This window comes from Onthophagus taurus, chromosome 3 (assembly GCF_036711975.1).
Source record: "Onthophagus taurus isolate NC chromosome 3, IU_Otau_3.0, whole genome shotgun sequence".
Taxonomy (NCBI): domain Eukaryota; kingdom Metazoa; phylum Arthropoda; class Insecta; order Coleoptera; family Scarabaeidae; genus Onthophagus; species Onthophagus taurus.
The window spans coordinates 16902238-16918760 of NC_091968.1; the positions used below are offsets into that span (position 1 = coordinate 16902238).

General features: G+C 33.6%; 3 non-coding genes across 3 annotated transcripts; all 3 read right to left on the minus strand.

The window, feature by feature from the left end:
• Window positions 1-1448: 1448 nt before the first annotated feature.
• LOC111417705 (U1 spliceosomal RNA) lies at window positions 1449-1611 on the minus strand. The gene has a single exon (XR_002706713.2). It is a non-coding gene; the product is annotated as a U1 spliceosomal RNA (small nuclear RNA).
• Window positions 1612-11114: 9503 nt separating this feature from the next.
• Window positions 11115-11279, minus strand: LOC139429632 (U1 spliceosomal RNA). Its single transcript, XR_011640198.1, has one exon. It is a non-coding gene; the product is annotated as a U1 spliceosomal RNA (small nuclear RNA).
• A 1766-nt stretch (window positions 11280-13045) lies between these two features.
• Window positions 13046-13118, minus strand: TRNAA-AGC (transfer RNA alanine (anticodon AGC)). The gene has a single exon. It is a non-coding gene; the product is annotated as a tRNA-Ala (tRNA).
• Between the last annotated feature and the right edge of the window lie 3405 nt (window positions 13119-16523).

A 16523-nucleotide genomic window follows, 5' to 3' on the forward strand; every position in this document is an offset into this window, starting at 1 on the left:
TTTTCGCTGCTAAATGCTGTCTGTGGATTATACAGTGGGTAATTAGGAAATCAGAATTAGCGACGTCCTGAATTCTTTTCATAACACCACAATGTTTGCCAATCATACTAGCCGCCCCATCAGTACATACACCAACACAGTTTTTCCATTCTAAAGAGTGTTTAATAATATAAGCATTGAGTGCGTTAAAAATTTCAGAACTTGTTGTGTATGAAACCAATTCGATACAACACAGTAATTCTTCTTTTATTTCTTTAAAGACAAAATCAACGTATCTAACGTAACAAATTAATATGGCCTTTTTAGCAATGTCGCACGACTCATCAATTTGAATTGCAAAAAAAATTGATTCCTTTATCTTATGAATTAATTGAGACTCCACATTCTCTGATATTTTTTCAATTCTTCTTCTTATGGTATCATTAGATAAGGGAATTGTTTTAATTTTGTCAGCAGCGGAGGGTCCAAACATTTCTGAACAAACGTCTATTAAAACTGGTTTTATTAAATTTTCTCCAGTGGTAAATGATTTTTTGGTTTTAGCAATCCGAAGAGCAACTAGGTATGAGCATTTCAGTAGTGACTTATATTGAACAAAGTTTTGCTTAAATGCCTTTGTTTGTAATCCTAATTCTTGTTTCCTTCGTTCAAAATATTCACATGGTTTATTTTCCAACTCGGAATGTTTAGATTTCAAATGTCGTAACATTTTTGATGGTTTCATAGCATCATTTACAAAGACTTCATGACAAATGATACACATCGGACGTACATCTTCGTCCGTAGATTTGGGCCAAAGAATAAAACCATATTTTAAATATTCCTGATTGTAGTGTCTGTCTTTTCTGGTGGACAACCAAGTTCTGTTTCGGTGACTTTCTCTTGAGACGCTGAACTAGTATTTAAAAAATTTAATAGCGTTCCTCGTTTACGGTTCATGTTATTAACCACTTAACCTCAAAGTACGAGCAGAAGAGCCAAAGAAATAAGTGCTAAAAAATGTGTTTTTGCTAGCGCCTGTATAAATTATAAAAATTATTAATAAACTTACTTGTATTCAAATAAATGCCATCACACCCTGATTACACGACTCCGATACTTAAACAAATTACAACCATAAGCACATCTTTTACCATACATGTTCGAACATTCCCGAACAATCCCGAACATCGCATTATAGTTTTGTTCGTTGAGCCGATCGTAAACGGTTTAATGTTGTGCTAATTGTAAATTATGAAAAATGAAATGATATTTTTTTTTGAATAAAAATAATATCTTAAAAAAAATTTTAACTTGGGCGGATAAAAATTGTCCACGGACCGGTTAAATTTCTCTGCGGACCGGTCCCGGTCCGCCGGACCGACGGTTGAGAATTGCTGTACTATAGTATACATTCATTGTATATGTATTCGAAATTTGTAGTAATATTTACGTTTACATTATCATGATCCGGGTTAGCGCGTACGCAGACCCGACTACCAAAAATTACGCGCCCGAGTTACCCGCATTAGGGGTAATCGCAGGGGTCAGCCCGACCGAAGTGCAATGGAAGGGCCTCGTCCTGGGGGAACCGCCTTATTGATCACGGTAACCCCTACGCCAGGTAAGTATGCTTTTCGTTCCCATCAAGTTGCCTTCCGTACACCAAACAAAAACATCTGCTAACAAGTGTGTTAAAGTGACATCTATCTTCAGCTAACAGTATGAATGTTACAGAACAGAGCACCAGATACCTATAGCGCCTTTCGACAGATTAACTTAATGATTAAATTTTTATTTAACTTGAAAATATAAATAAAGTTTAAATTAAATAATAAAAATATGGTATAAGTTGATATTGCATAAGTTGTGGCCGAGTATGCTGCCAACCACCGCACCACAGAATAACCAGAAATGACACTAATGCATAGACAAAGATAGAAACAGTGTTGCTAAAGCCCTAGAATTTCTAAAAAACTGTTTGATGTTGGATGATCTTAAAGATAGTCAAGCAACTATCAACTTTTGAGAAACAATTAATAACGTGTTTGACGTATTAAATTCTATTAACCCATTTGGTAAAAATTTTAAATCTCCCCTTCGACAGGGAAACGAATTTTATTGGAGGCCATATTTGTTATGTGCCCAAAATGAATTATTGTTATTAAGAGATAGCTCGGGAAACTATTTATACACCTCGAGAAAAAAAAACTCCCATAATTGGTATGCTCATAACAATAAGTTCAATTATTGGCATATGTTATGATGAATTTGTAAAAACAAATAAAATTCCTTACCTGCTGACATATAAATGTAGTCAAGATCATTTGGAATTGTTTTTCTGTTGTATAAGGTAAGCTAAGTAACTATATATGTACTAATAACTAGCTTAATATTGCTTTTTGTGTTTTTGGTAGGACAAGAAATGGGTGGAATAATAATCCTTCCTGTCAAGAATTTTATTATTCCTTTAAAAAACTATTTCCGTCGACCGTGTATTTATATGATTTATAAATGTATACAAAATCATTCATTAATGACACCTATTAATAAACGATTTTCGATTAATAAACGATTTTAAGAAAGTCCGACCGAACTAAATAGTAGTCAATTGAATAAATATTCTCCAATGAAATTTGTAATACCGACCACTATATCTATTCGGTAAGGCTACAAAAATAAATTATGACACATTAAAAGTGAGGTTATTTTGCCAGTGACAGAATTGGGAGATTTTTCAACGATGGATTTTCTCTATTTTGTTGAAAAGACGGTCAACGGAAAAATATTGTAACTAACTCGTATATTAAAATGCGATTAATTATCTCAATAATTAACGCGTTCGCTTCGCTTCGCTCGCTCACGCGTTAAAATATCTCGATAATTAATCGCCTTCATTAATAGACTTGTTGGTTAAATAACTAATTATTACATGGCAATATTCCAAACTTAGAAGGAAGTAATGGATACAACAGTGGTATTAAGCATTCCATCATCCTTCGCTAAATATAATATTGTAACATGTAATACTAATCGATATTAATTTTTTGCAGGAACATGATTATATGTTACCAACTCAAGTTCCTATAAGTATGTATGCAGAAAATATTATTTTTGTTTTATTTAGCCAAATTGTACAATGAGAAAATGTTGGGTCCTCCTGTAAGGCAGAAGTTGAACAAACTTATATTATTTAGCCATCAATAAAAGTTTTAAAAAATAAAAGGCATTTTTATTATTTTCATATCTTATTTAATACTTTGACCGCCATTGCTTACCGAAACTAATCATTTCTTTGTTTTACTATTACAAAATAATCCTAGAACGAAAATACTTCCAATCTCTAAGTGCTAAAATAGTGTGAATATTACCTTGGAAATTAATTTACAAATTCCTATTATGGACCTGCTTCAGCTGCTTTCACCTGCTCGCGAGGATCCATAGACGCGATGAACGCACAATGAATAAGAGAAACAACTTAAACAGAGACAACTTCATTGACCACCAATAGCAGCAATACCTTGCTTCCGCGCATCAATATGGCGTTAAATTTGGCGGGATACCGCCAGTGTCACTTCTGGTTGTTCTGTTTCAATACCTTGCTTCCTCGCAATAATATGGCGTCAAAATTGGTAGGATATCGCCAGAGTTACTTTTGGTTATTCTGTACCCAAACCTTAATTTCGCTGTACAAGTTTGAGTTAACGCATTTTTGTGTAGCTCATTAAATAAACTATAACACTTCATCGCAGAATAACTAGAAATGACAGGGGTCTATCCTGTTACAATTGATTTTTGTGCGTATGTGCGGCGACACCATGTTTTGAATTGAGTTGTTATTGTGAAACTGTTTTGGTGCATTCATTTTAGCTGTGTTTTTCTTTCTATTATTGTTGTGTTCTGTCAATAAAAGTCAGGATTTTCACTACTACTTCATTGAACAAAACTAGAATTATTTTATTTTACAGTGCTCGTAATAACGTGTCTTGACTTGTCGTCTTCGTCATACTTGTTGTACTTCACACTGGTTGGTATTGCCAATCTAATATGCAACACCTTGCTTTTTTTTATAAAATTTTGTATTAAATTTACAAAATATAATCCTTAAACCTAGAAGGCATCTTTGTGGTACGTGTACCTTTATTTTTTATTTATTTTATTTATTTATTTTATTTTACTTCCGAAATTACAGGGTTGCCCCTAATTACAAATTTCAGAACTTAAGTCTACTAGTACATAATATAACCAATAAAAACAAGCAAAACAACCAAGATCAAGCATAAATGTTAATTAACCCATCACAGAACGCGCGGAGGATATGTTGAACCAAATCTTTAAAAAATGAACAGAATTACATCACAAATTACAGAATTCAATGACAAAAATCAAGTTTGGCTACTGGGTGGCTGCAGCACTTATCAAAGGTGTCAAATGTTGTTTAAACGATCTAATACCAATGCGAAACAGAGGTATGAAGGAAGAAGCCGACAGTGTATTGTATAGTGAAAGGATTCTAATAAGAGGAGAATTTCGTCTCAGTTTAGTTGAAAACCAAGGAATATAGAAAAGATTCTTTAGCCTACCACAATATGCAGGCGCATAGAAACCATTATTTTCTAATATTAATGGAGCATTTATACTATTATTCAACATTTTATGTAGAAAACAGAGTGATATAATTTTTCTTCTGAGAGACAACCTGGTGATCTTAAATAATTTGCGTGCAAATTCGTACGATCTAAAACCAATGAAAACACGGAATTTTTTGTAGTAGAGATACCTAATGAATTTATTTTGAATAGTTTCTATTAAATTAGAATAAAGAATTGACCCGGGATCCCATACTATTACCGTATATTCTAGCTTAGATCGCACTAAAGAATTGAACAGTAATTGCAGTGTCTGTAAGTTTGAGAAACTGTACCCATTTCTAATGACAAATCCTAAGAGACGCAAAGCTGTGGTTGCTGTGGCTTTAATATGTTCAGCAAAGCATAAACCAGGCGAAAACAACACACCCAAGTCTCTCTTTTTAACAACACACCTCAAATTCACATTATTTATTTTATATACAAATTCTATCGGCCTCTTTCTCAATGTATACGTCATTGACTCACATTTAGACACATTAAAATGGAGCTTGTTGAGGCGATACCAATTAAATACGTTATCTAAATCAGACTGTAAGGACCGGCAATCAATTAAGTCATGTACAGTTGTGAATATCTTCAGATCGTCCGCAAAGAGTAAGCATCTGGTTGAGTTAATTACCAGGGGCAAATCATTTATAAATAACAAAAATAACAAAGGTCCCAGATTACTACCCTGCGGAACCCCTGAATCAATCCAACATATCTGATACTGCGTTTTTATAAGAGACGTAATAAAATCTGTTGGACAAATATGAAACAAAAAAACTAAGAGTAGAATAAGAAAACCCGTGTTGTGCCAGCTTGTGCAGAAGCGTATCATGATCCACCCTATCGAATGCTTTTGCAAAATCCGTGTAGATAACATCCACTTGAGCTCTAGCATCCAATGCTTTGGAAACGTAATCCGTAAAGATAGTTAAGTTGGTCTCCACAGAGCGACCAGGAATAAATCCATGCTGATTAACATTCAACGAAAGTTTTACTTGATTGAAAATCCTGCGATAAATCAATTGTTCGAAAAGTTTTGCAAAACAGGAGATTACCGATATAGGTCTATAATTTCCTACATCGCCAGAGGGGCCAGATTTGTGAATCGGAGTCACTCTTGCGACCTTCCAAACATTTGGAAATGTATTCGTCACAAGTGATAAATTAAAAATTATGTATAATGGCATTACAAAGGCGTGTTTGCAGCCCTTCACAATGTAAGAGGGAATAGCATCTGGTCCCTCTGCACGTTTAGACTTAAGCTTATTTATGGCATCACCAATTTCATTCATTGAGAAGGATTCCAAGTTGAACAAATCGAATGAGTTATCGTTGATAATGTCATCATAGAACGAAAGAGAATAAACGGACTTAAAATGATATCTTCGCTAGAAGCAAGAGGAACTCCGTCGGAACAAAACTGGCTCTGGTTAAAGTTATCTCTTTTGCTACCAATAAAATTCCAAAATGCCTTCGGATTAGCTACAATATTATTTTCAACATCTCGTGTATAATTATTGTAAGCTATTGCAGTGTCCCGCTTGACCCTGGCCCTCAGTTCTCTGTATTTATCCAAATGGTACGTGGAATCTTTTCTGTGTTTAAAATGAAAATCCTTAGTCTTAATATCTTTTATTATACATTGATTAAACCACACTGGATATTTGCGAGCCCCAACTTGCTTTTTCGGGACACAATCAGTTAAGATATCATATAGAATATCATAAAATACAGCAACTGCATCATCCACATTATCATACGTACTCAAAAAAGAAAAATCCGTATCAGTTAAACGTCGATATAAAAGCATGAAATCCGCATTCTTATAGTCCTTCATGTAATGTGTTGGTAAAGTTAATTTATTTGCGGGTTTGCAAGATAATTTGATTTCTAGACAAGGGTGGTAAAGATCTTCCTCCACAAATGGCAAATCAAAAAGGCCAAAATCAAGCCCAACATCTGACAAAACTAAATTCAAGGTTTTTCCCTGTATGTTTGTTATACTGTTGTGCGAGTTGCAATTGCAAAAACTAAGAAAGTCGCCAATTACATTGTATTTCACACTGTTGACAGCAAAAAATCAAAGCCGGACTCTTTCACCAAAGGCAAATTAAAATCACCCAGAATTATAAACTTCGCATCATGCGACATATATAAATTACTCATAAGCTCGGCAAACTCCTGATACACCTCCACGCCGCTAGCTGGCCTAATGTAAACCACCACAAAGATAATAAAAATATAAAAGAAATGCGTCCTGGCCGCAACAATCTCCAAACCAGTATTCAACGGAATCTGAGATGATAAAAATTTTGAGCTAATAGCCAGCAGTGCACCGCCACCCAGTGAACCATACCTACGATCAATTCTGTATACATTGTATCGAGTCAATTACTTCAGCATTATAAATTGACTCATTTAACCAAGTCTCGGTAAGACAAATAGCTGAAAAATTGTGATTAAGCACATTTAATAAGAAAGAAGTTGTTTTAGATCGCAATCCCCTCACATTCTGATAATAAATCAACAATTATTGTTTCATCAAATGAAAATTAATTAAACGATACGATCAAAATAAAACAAAAATACTGTTGGTTTAAAAAATATGAACTGTATAGTAGTAGAAAAGAAAAAAAACTACAGTAGTAAAAAATAATAACAAATTTGTGACAATATAAAGAAAAGAATTATTATGTGAAAATAATAATAAGTTGTACAGTATTCACTCCGCAAAAATTTATTAGAAATCTTGACATTAGTTTCAGGAGTCGCAACCTTAACCATACTATCATTACTTATTCTAATATTAGTATCAAAAGTATCACTAACTCTAACCTTTCATTTTTCACTAAATATGATCTAGGAGTCTCTGTGATTCCTGTTATAACACCACTTTCCCATTCCTTGTTCATATTTCTGTCTACGTTCATTAATACATTATCGCCTGTTTGCAATGATGATAATTTCTTCGATTTTTTGTCATGGTATTCTTTGTATAAGTCTTGTTTGAGCTTCATTTTATTCCAGATTTTCTTATCCGACACTTTTTCTGTTAACAACTTATCAGTTATCGGTAACCGACCTTTTATTCTTCTATTGAATAACAATTGACAAGGTGCCAAGCCAATCTTTGATAGAGGCGTCGTGCGGTATTCCAATAAAGCTGTAGACAATTCACTTCCTTTCTGATAATGTTCTTGGCTATTTGCACAAATCTTTCAGCTAACCCATTGGACCTACTGTAATGCGGACTAGTTATTCTAATCGTGAAATCATAATTCTCCACAAATTTTCTAAACTCGTAAGTTCCGAAAGATATATTATCCGCAATAACCACATTTGGGATACCATGAGTCGAAAAGAGAGGTTTCAACTTTTTAATTACATCTATGGCTGTCTTTGATTGTAATGGTAAAATATGTAACCATTTATAATAATAATCCACCACGCAAAGGTAAGTTTTACCTGCGAAATCTAAAGTATCCATTGCTATTTTTTGGTAGGGGTATTTAAGTAATTCATGGGGTAATAATGGTTCTTTCAATGGATCTCTCACATACTATGCATTTACGTACCATGTCATTTATTTGCTCGTACATCTGAGGCCAATACATTACTTCTTTAGCTCTCAGCTTAATTTTAGTTACGCTAAAATGCCCTTCATGCAAAATATTATTACATTAATCCATCTACCATGTAAATATCATTTCTTAAATTCCAGTATCCTTTAATCTTGTCGTTAGTTAATTTCAATGTTTTCGGCCAACCATTGTAGTAATAATCCTTTAACTTCATTAGTCCTTCTGGTCTTTCTTCCGTAAACATAATAATGAAACTTTTTCAATGAATACGCTACCGCCAAAAACTTTTTTTCGATCTGAGCATATCCCTGCTCTGCCTCCGATAACGCCTTCGATGCGTACGCCACTGGCTTGCCGTTCTGCAACAATACACATCCAATGCTATCTCGGGATGCATCAGTCTGTATTAGTGGCATAATTTTTTCATCGAAATTAGCCAACTGTACCTTCACACAGAATTTGTTTTATTTTGTTAAAAGCTTCATCATGGTAACTTAACCATTGAAACATAATTTTGTCTTTTAATAATTGTCTTATCGATGCTGTCAACTCAGCCATGTTTGGTATAAATACTATAAGATAATTAATCATGCCTATTACTCTTTGTAATTCTTTTCTATTATTTGGCGCCTTTAACTCTACTATAGCTTTAATTTTAGCTGGGTCTGGTCTCATACCCTCCCTACTAAATATATGTCCCAAGTACTTTACCATGTTAACCTTGAATTGTGTTTTATTCTTATTAAATTTAATATTTAAAGATTTTGCTCTGTTAATAACCTTCTGTAAAATCTTATCATGCTCTTCTTCATCATTAGTAGCTACTATAATGTCGTCGATATATATCATAACACCTTCTATATCCCCAAAATTTTTGTGATTTATTTTATGAAAAAGTTGTGCTAAGGACAAACCAAACGGTAATCTATTAAATTTGTAAGAACCAAAAGGGCTACTGAAAGAGCACAATTTACTAGAAGCCTTATTTAATTTTATTTGATAAAATCCCTCTTTCAAATCTAAAACTGTATAAACTGATTTTCCTTTTAACTTTATCGCTATTTCCACTACAGTTGGTATATAATATTATTTATTATAATAATATTTTTTTTGTATTACTTTATTTAATGATTGAGGATCTAGACATAATCTTAATGAACCACCTTTTTTCTCTATTATTACTAAATTATGCAACCTTTCAGCAAGTCTCTCCAATTTTGAAATAATGTTCCTCTCTTCTAAATCGTTTAATTTCCTTTTGAGTCTTTCTTTAATAGCCAACGGTACTCTCCTAGGCGGCATAGCCACAGGTTTACTATTTTTTTAAATTTTTATATTACATGTCTCATTAAATGTACCTTCTCCGTTAAAGACTATTCTATTTTTATTAACAAAATCATCTACACTACTACCTTGATCAACTCTTTTAATCAAATCTAATCTATCACAATTGACTATCAAGAAATCTATTTCTACTACCTTATTTTTAATTTTACAATGTAATGTTACTCTACCCAACGGCTTAAGTTTAGATCCACCATAAGCTTCAAGCATGATGTTGGTCTCCTATAACTTGTCTTTCAGGCATGGCTTTTGCTTCTTAATGGTCTCAAATTCTTCTTCCATCAAAATGCTTACTTCTGCTCCAGAATCCAGTTTAAAGTTGATGTCGGTGCTTTCAACTTGGATGACTTCACACCACTCCTTTCCACAGCTGACCTGATGTACGATTTTGATTAAATTGACGTAAACATCCTCTTCTGGTGAATCCTCTTGTGTGACCTCGGAAACGTTTCGTTTTTCTTTCTTCTTTTCGGTAATTTGCATCTTCGACATTCTTTTCCAAATGCTGGGCTTCTCTTTGGAAAAGCTTTTGCTTACACCTTCTACAATAGAATGATTTGCGTCTATTTTTAAATTCTCTTGTAGATTTTTAACTTGAACTTTTATTACTTCTTGAGCTCGACAAATCTTCTCATACTGATTTAACGTTAAATTTTCTTGATTTAATAGCTTTTCTTGAAGACCTTTATCAGTTATATCTAATACGATTCTGTCACGTATCATTTCATCTGCGTCATTAAATTCACATGACTTTACTATTTTTTTAAGTCTTGTACGAAATGATCAAATGGTTCTTGCTCGCTTTGATTACGATTATAAAATTTAAATCTTTCGTATATCAAATTCTTCTTCGGACTTAAATATTCCTCAAACTCTTTCAATACTACGTCGTACTTCTTCTCATTTTCATCAGACAACGTGAAATTAGTGTAAATGTCCACTCCTTCCTCGCCAATAGCATTTAAAATGATTGTTACTTTTATAGCATCATTTTTCTTATCTTTTTCTGTTGCTTCTATGTATATTTCAAAATTTTGTTTAAACTTTTTCGAACGACTTCGAATTCTACTTGTATTAATATTAATTCCAGTTTATTGACTGCGCCATGTTGTGTTCTGTCAATAAAAGTCAGGATTTTCACTACTACTTTATTGAACAAAACTAGAATTATTTTATTTTACAGTGCTCGTAATAACGTATGTTGACTTGTCGTCTTCGTCATACTTGTTGTACTTCACACTGGTTGGTATTGCCAACCTAATATGCAACAATTACTATATTATTATTGTAGAGTACAGTTAATACCATATCAAAACAGGGCTGGTGTCAAACAACATGCTTCGCTCCTTATTGGTGTCGGCTTGTTAAACTAAAATTCACGATGTTATTTTAATACGCCAAGGTCGCTTGTGGCCGAAGTGCTACAATTAATACCATATAAACACAAAAGCTCGGTGTGCTTTTTGGCAATAAATGAAGCAGTTATTGTTAACATAAACAATTTAATTGTTTATGGATTAACAAAAGAACTTCATTGTTTGGTGAAATATTTATGTTTATATTATTTAAATCCGGGTTAGCGCGTACGCAGACCCGCGACTACCAAAAATTACGCGCCCGAGCTACCCGCATTAGGGGTAATCGCAGGGGTCAGCCCGACCGAAGTGCAATGGAAGGGCCTCGTCCTGGGGGAACCGCCTTATTGATCACGGTAACCCCTACGCCAGGTAAGTATGCTTTTCGTTCCCATCAAGTTGCCTTCCATACACCAAACAGAAACATCTGCTAACAAGTGTGCCAAAGTGCCATCTATCTTCAGCTAACCGAACGAAATCTATAACTCCTTTTGACAGATTTACTTAATATGGTTGTTATAATAAGTTGATATTGCGATGAAAGATGATTGAAAGTACAAAAACTGATTTGAAATCGTCTTAACTACAAAGATTCGAACGTAAATGTTTAATAAACGCATGAATTTGTACTATTCGTCAAATGAACGTGTTTAGTGCGAGAATTCCAAAGCAGATTCGGATGATACTGACATGATGGAAGACATTTCCAACATTTGAGTTATGTGAGCTATTTTAGGCTACTTCGGCGATCAATTTAATATTTTTACGTGACAGAAAAGAAGGTGCCAACTTTAAATGATATTTTAGAAAATTGTTTTGAAGATACGAAGAAAGATGGTAAGAAAAATCTAATTTCATATAGGATATCGCTGACAGAGGACAAAAACAAAGAAAAAGGTATTGCCAAAAAGAAATGACAAATTTGCGTTGTACTTAGGCCTATAAAACAATATAGGAATGCGAAACGGACATATTATTTATATGGATGAAACATATGCATATCTACGTTTCTCAAATATGCATAAGAAGAACAGATGCTAGTTCTAATACGGGACTTCAGAAAGCTATATCAAAAACTGGGCGAATAATAATTGTAAATGTCGGCAATGAATACAAGTTCGTGCCTGGATAATGTGCCTGTTGATAGAATGCAAGCGCTACGGGAATTATCATCAGAAAATGAATTTTGATAATTATAAGAAATGGTTGAACGAATAACTAGTGCCTAATTTTCCGGACAACAGCGTATTAGTAGTTAATGTCTGTACCATAATGAAAAAAGTAAGAAAATGTCTTGTACCTAGAACACGTAAGCTTGATATGATGGAGTGATTGCGATATTGAAACATTAACTATGTTTTTTCTTACGTACTACAAATCCTAAATTATAATCCTAAAGTGCTATGGTAGGAAACCTGCATTCTCCTTCTACGCACGAATATTCCACCACACACAAGATAATGGGCACAGTCAACAGTGACAAGAATGTTTGAGTTAGAAGAAAGAAAGATCAATGGCATATTAAACATGGGAAAAGAAGACAATGGAGATCATAAATTCTTTTTAAGTCTATAGCCCTTCCTTAAACGTATAGATGGTTAAACATCCTGAAACATTACAGCTTTGCAATAATACTCTAAAGTGCACAACGGGACAGTAAAAAGCCATAAGTCCAGGGAAACTGTACAGCCATCAACAGGTCCAACACAATTTATATGGCTCAAAAGAACTTACATCTTCGCAGGTGTGAAATTCTTAAAACTAGGTTGTCTGAAACATAAAAGCTCAAACACCTCTAAGTACCATTAGCAATTTTGAATTTAGAATTGTTGAATTTCATTATCAAGATCTCTATACTAAACATGGAAAAAAACTCACCTTGTATATGCAATATTATATTTGGAAGCAGAGATAAATAATAGAAGGAGGGAGGGGTGGAGACGTGGGGAGAATTAAGCGACAGAGATAGGGATGTCCAGAGACAGGAGAGGAGGGCGCAGATAAGGGAGAGATGGTACAATGAGAGATATGGAGACATAATGACGGAAGGGGTTCCAAAAAGACTTGGTGAAGGTGGGGAAGAGGTTGGTGGCCTCTTTAGATTTCGATGTGGCACTGAGCAGAGCGCCAACAGGTAAAAAGTTGTTGGAGGCGCCGGGCATCGATCCCGGTACCTCTCGCATGCTAAGCGAGCGCTCTACCATCTGAGCTACGCCCCCTATAAATAATCAAAAAGAAACCAATCAGATCCAAAATTCAATTAATTTAATCTTTAAATACATTCATAGAAAGCTATACAGTGAATTTCACTTAAAATGCAATATACAAAAATATATTTCCATACAAACCAGGGCGTGCTTACTTACTTTATCCCACATAAAATGCAACATGTCTGAATGTTTCTAATCCTAGGTAGATATATAAGATATCACTATGTTGCATATTTTTATTGCACTAAAACTAGAACTAACACTAGACCTACAACTAGATAGTATCGGGTTTAGCTGTGCGTCTTCAGACTCACGGCTATACCCGATACTATCTAGTTGTAGGTCTAGTGTTAGTTCTAGTTTTAGTGCAATAAAAATATGCAACATAGTGATATCTTATGCTAACTAGCGCTACCTACCACTGTCACAAGAACTAACATTGGACCTAGAAACATTCAGGTTTAGCCGTCTTAATAGACGAACGGCTAAACCCGAATGTTTCTGGTTCTAAGTCTAGTGTTAGTTCTACTTTTCTTTCCATAAAAATATACCACAATCTAACGCTAAATAACAATTAAAACTAGAACTAACACTAGAGCTTGAACTAGAAGCATTCGGGTTTAGCCGCACATCTCTCAAGATGGCTAAACCAAAATGATTCTAGTTCTAGGTCTAGTCTTAGTCGTAGTGATGGTGCTAGTGTAAAACTAGACATACAACTAGAAACATTCGGCTAGAAGTGCTTCTCTTAAGACGGCTAAAGAGGGACCAAAATGGAAACCATCATCACAGAATCTATAAATTCAGATAATGTATGTAAAAAACAAAATTTTATGTATGTATGTAACAAAATTTTACCTCCCCTTCTTTTCATTTACAAAAAAAACATAAATATTGTTTTATTATTACAGCAACGTGTACATCCGTTTTGAAAAAATGTTCCCAAGAAGGTTACTTAACCGACAGCGAAGACTGCATCAAATTTTACAGATGCGTGCCGAACGAATCCGGAAGTTATCATCAATATTCATACAAGGTTGTTTATGTAAGTCGTGGCATAATTTTAATCATAAATACTAGAGTGAAAATGATGATTCGTGTACAAATTTCTGATCTAAACCCATAAATAGCTAACAGTAAGATATGGGCCTTCATAGTTAAGAAATTTTCAAACATTTTCTTAAATATTTTGAATATGGTTTGTGAGGTTGTTTGGTTGTGAATTAAATAAAATATATCCTTATAACCTCTTTTTAAGGATAAATATACAAAACGTGTTTCGTTATGAAAGTGATGGAAATGAACTGAACTTTTATTAAAATGTAAACAATAATAAATTTTCATGACAACGCCATGGTATAATGATTTTATAAATATTTTAATTTAACATCAGGTGGGTTCTGTGACGGTAACGCCACAGTTTGTCTTAAAAAAAACTAAATTTGGCAAACAGTGCAATGTTATCATAAGAAATCGTTTAAGATCACAATTGAAAATATCGCACCACAGATATTTTTGAAGTCATTTTGCTTGGAGCACGACTGTTGCGATGATCGCCTGCAATTATTTCATGATTGGTACAAAATTAATGAGCAGCCAGTCAGAATTTTTCTTAACTAATTTTATATTATTTATAAAATAATCGCAAGCGATTATTTCTTTAAGTAGTAGTTGTAAATTTGACTGATATAGTTAGTTCAACAAGTTAAGTCAAATTAAAACTTACCATAAAAATTTGGTTTATTAGTGTTACTGTTTAAATAACTATTAGTTTTTTCAACAATAAAATGTTAATAAGAAGTCAGCAATCATTATTATTTGATTTTATTTTACATCCCCAAATTCAGTACATTTTTTTTGATAATTTCAGTACATATTTGAAGATCGTTGTGGCAAGACTGCCTTTTTGGTAATAAATGAAAAGTGTAACGGTGCTGTATTATTTTAATTATTCAGTTTCAAAATAAAATAACATCTTCTCTCGTTCACTACTTAATTAATACTGATTCATTTTCTCCCGTCAAGGTGACTATATCACCCCTTACATAAGGCGGAATACATGATAACAATGAAATATTTGAACTGACTCACGACATTACTGTGATCCGGTATAACCGGAAGTACAAAGAGACTGATTTCATGTCGTAATAATCCGTTTTAACGGCTTAATTATGCATTCTTAATGGTTTTCTTATATCACTAATAATTAAAAAATAATATGGGGGTGAACCACTTCTGAGGGACACCCGGTATGGCCATTTCAAACGGCGCTTAATGCAGTGGTGTACTCAGATTTTTTGTAAAAAATTTCCTAATATGATTTCTTCATTTTTTGCACCTAAAAAGTGAAATAGTAGGCCTTGCATTTTTCAAAAAAAATATGACTTTGGCCTAAGGTACAGTTTCTTACGCTCTACAATTCAAAAAAAAAATTGTCGAAATCTGGTAATAAATACAGACTTTACGAGGGTGCTCCGCTTTCAAATGGGTCACAGTGTATATACAGGATGTTCAGAAATTGGCGCGAAACACGTGTGTCGAGTAAAGTCGACGGTGATCTGAAGCTTTATGGGCGAAGTTTCGGTTTCGGCTGTATTTTGGCCGAGGTCATATTTTTTTTGAAAAATGCAAGGCCTACTATTTCACTTTTTAGGTGCAAAAAATGAAGAAATCATATTAGGAAATTTTTTACAAAAAATCTGAGTACACCACTGCATTAAGCGCCGTTTGAAATGGCCATACCGGGTGTCCCTCAGAAGTGGCTCACCCCCATATTTTTTTTTAATTATTAGTGATATAAGAAAACCATTAAGAATGCATAATTAAGCCGTTAAAACGGATTATTACGACATGAAATCAGTCTCTTTGTACTTCCGGTTATACCGGATCACAGTAATGTCGTGAGTCAGTTCAAATATTTCATTGTTATCATGTATTCCGCCTTATGTAAGGGGTGATATAGTCACCTTGACGGGAGAAAATGAATCAGTATTAATTAAGTAGTGAACGAGAGAAGATGTTATTTTATTTTGAAACTGAATAATTAAAATAATACAGCACCGTTACACTTTTCATTTATTACCAAAAAGGCAGTCTTGCCACAACGATCTTCAAATATGTACTGAAATTATCAAAAAAAATGTACTGAATTTGGGGATGTAAAATAAAATCAAATAATAATGATTGCTGACTTCTTATTAACATTTTATTGTTGAAAAAACTAATAGTTATTTAAACAGTAACACTAATAAACCAAATTTTTATGGTAAGTTTTAATTTGACTTAACTTGTTGAACTAACTATATCAGTCAAATTTACAACTACTACTTAAAGAAATAATCGCTTGCGATTATTTTATAAATAATATAAAATTAGTTAAGAAAAATTCTGACTGGCTGCTCATTAATTTTGTAC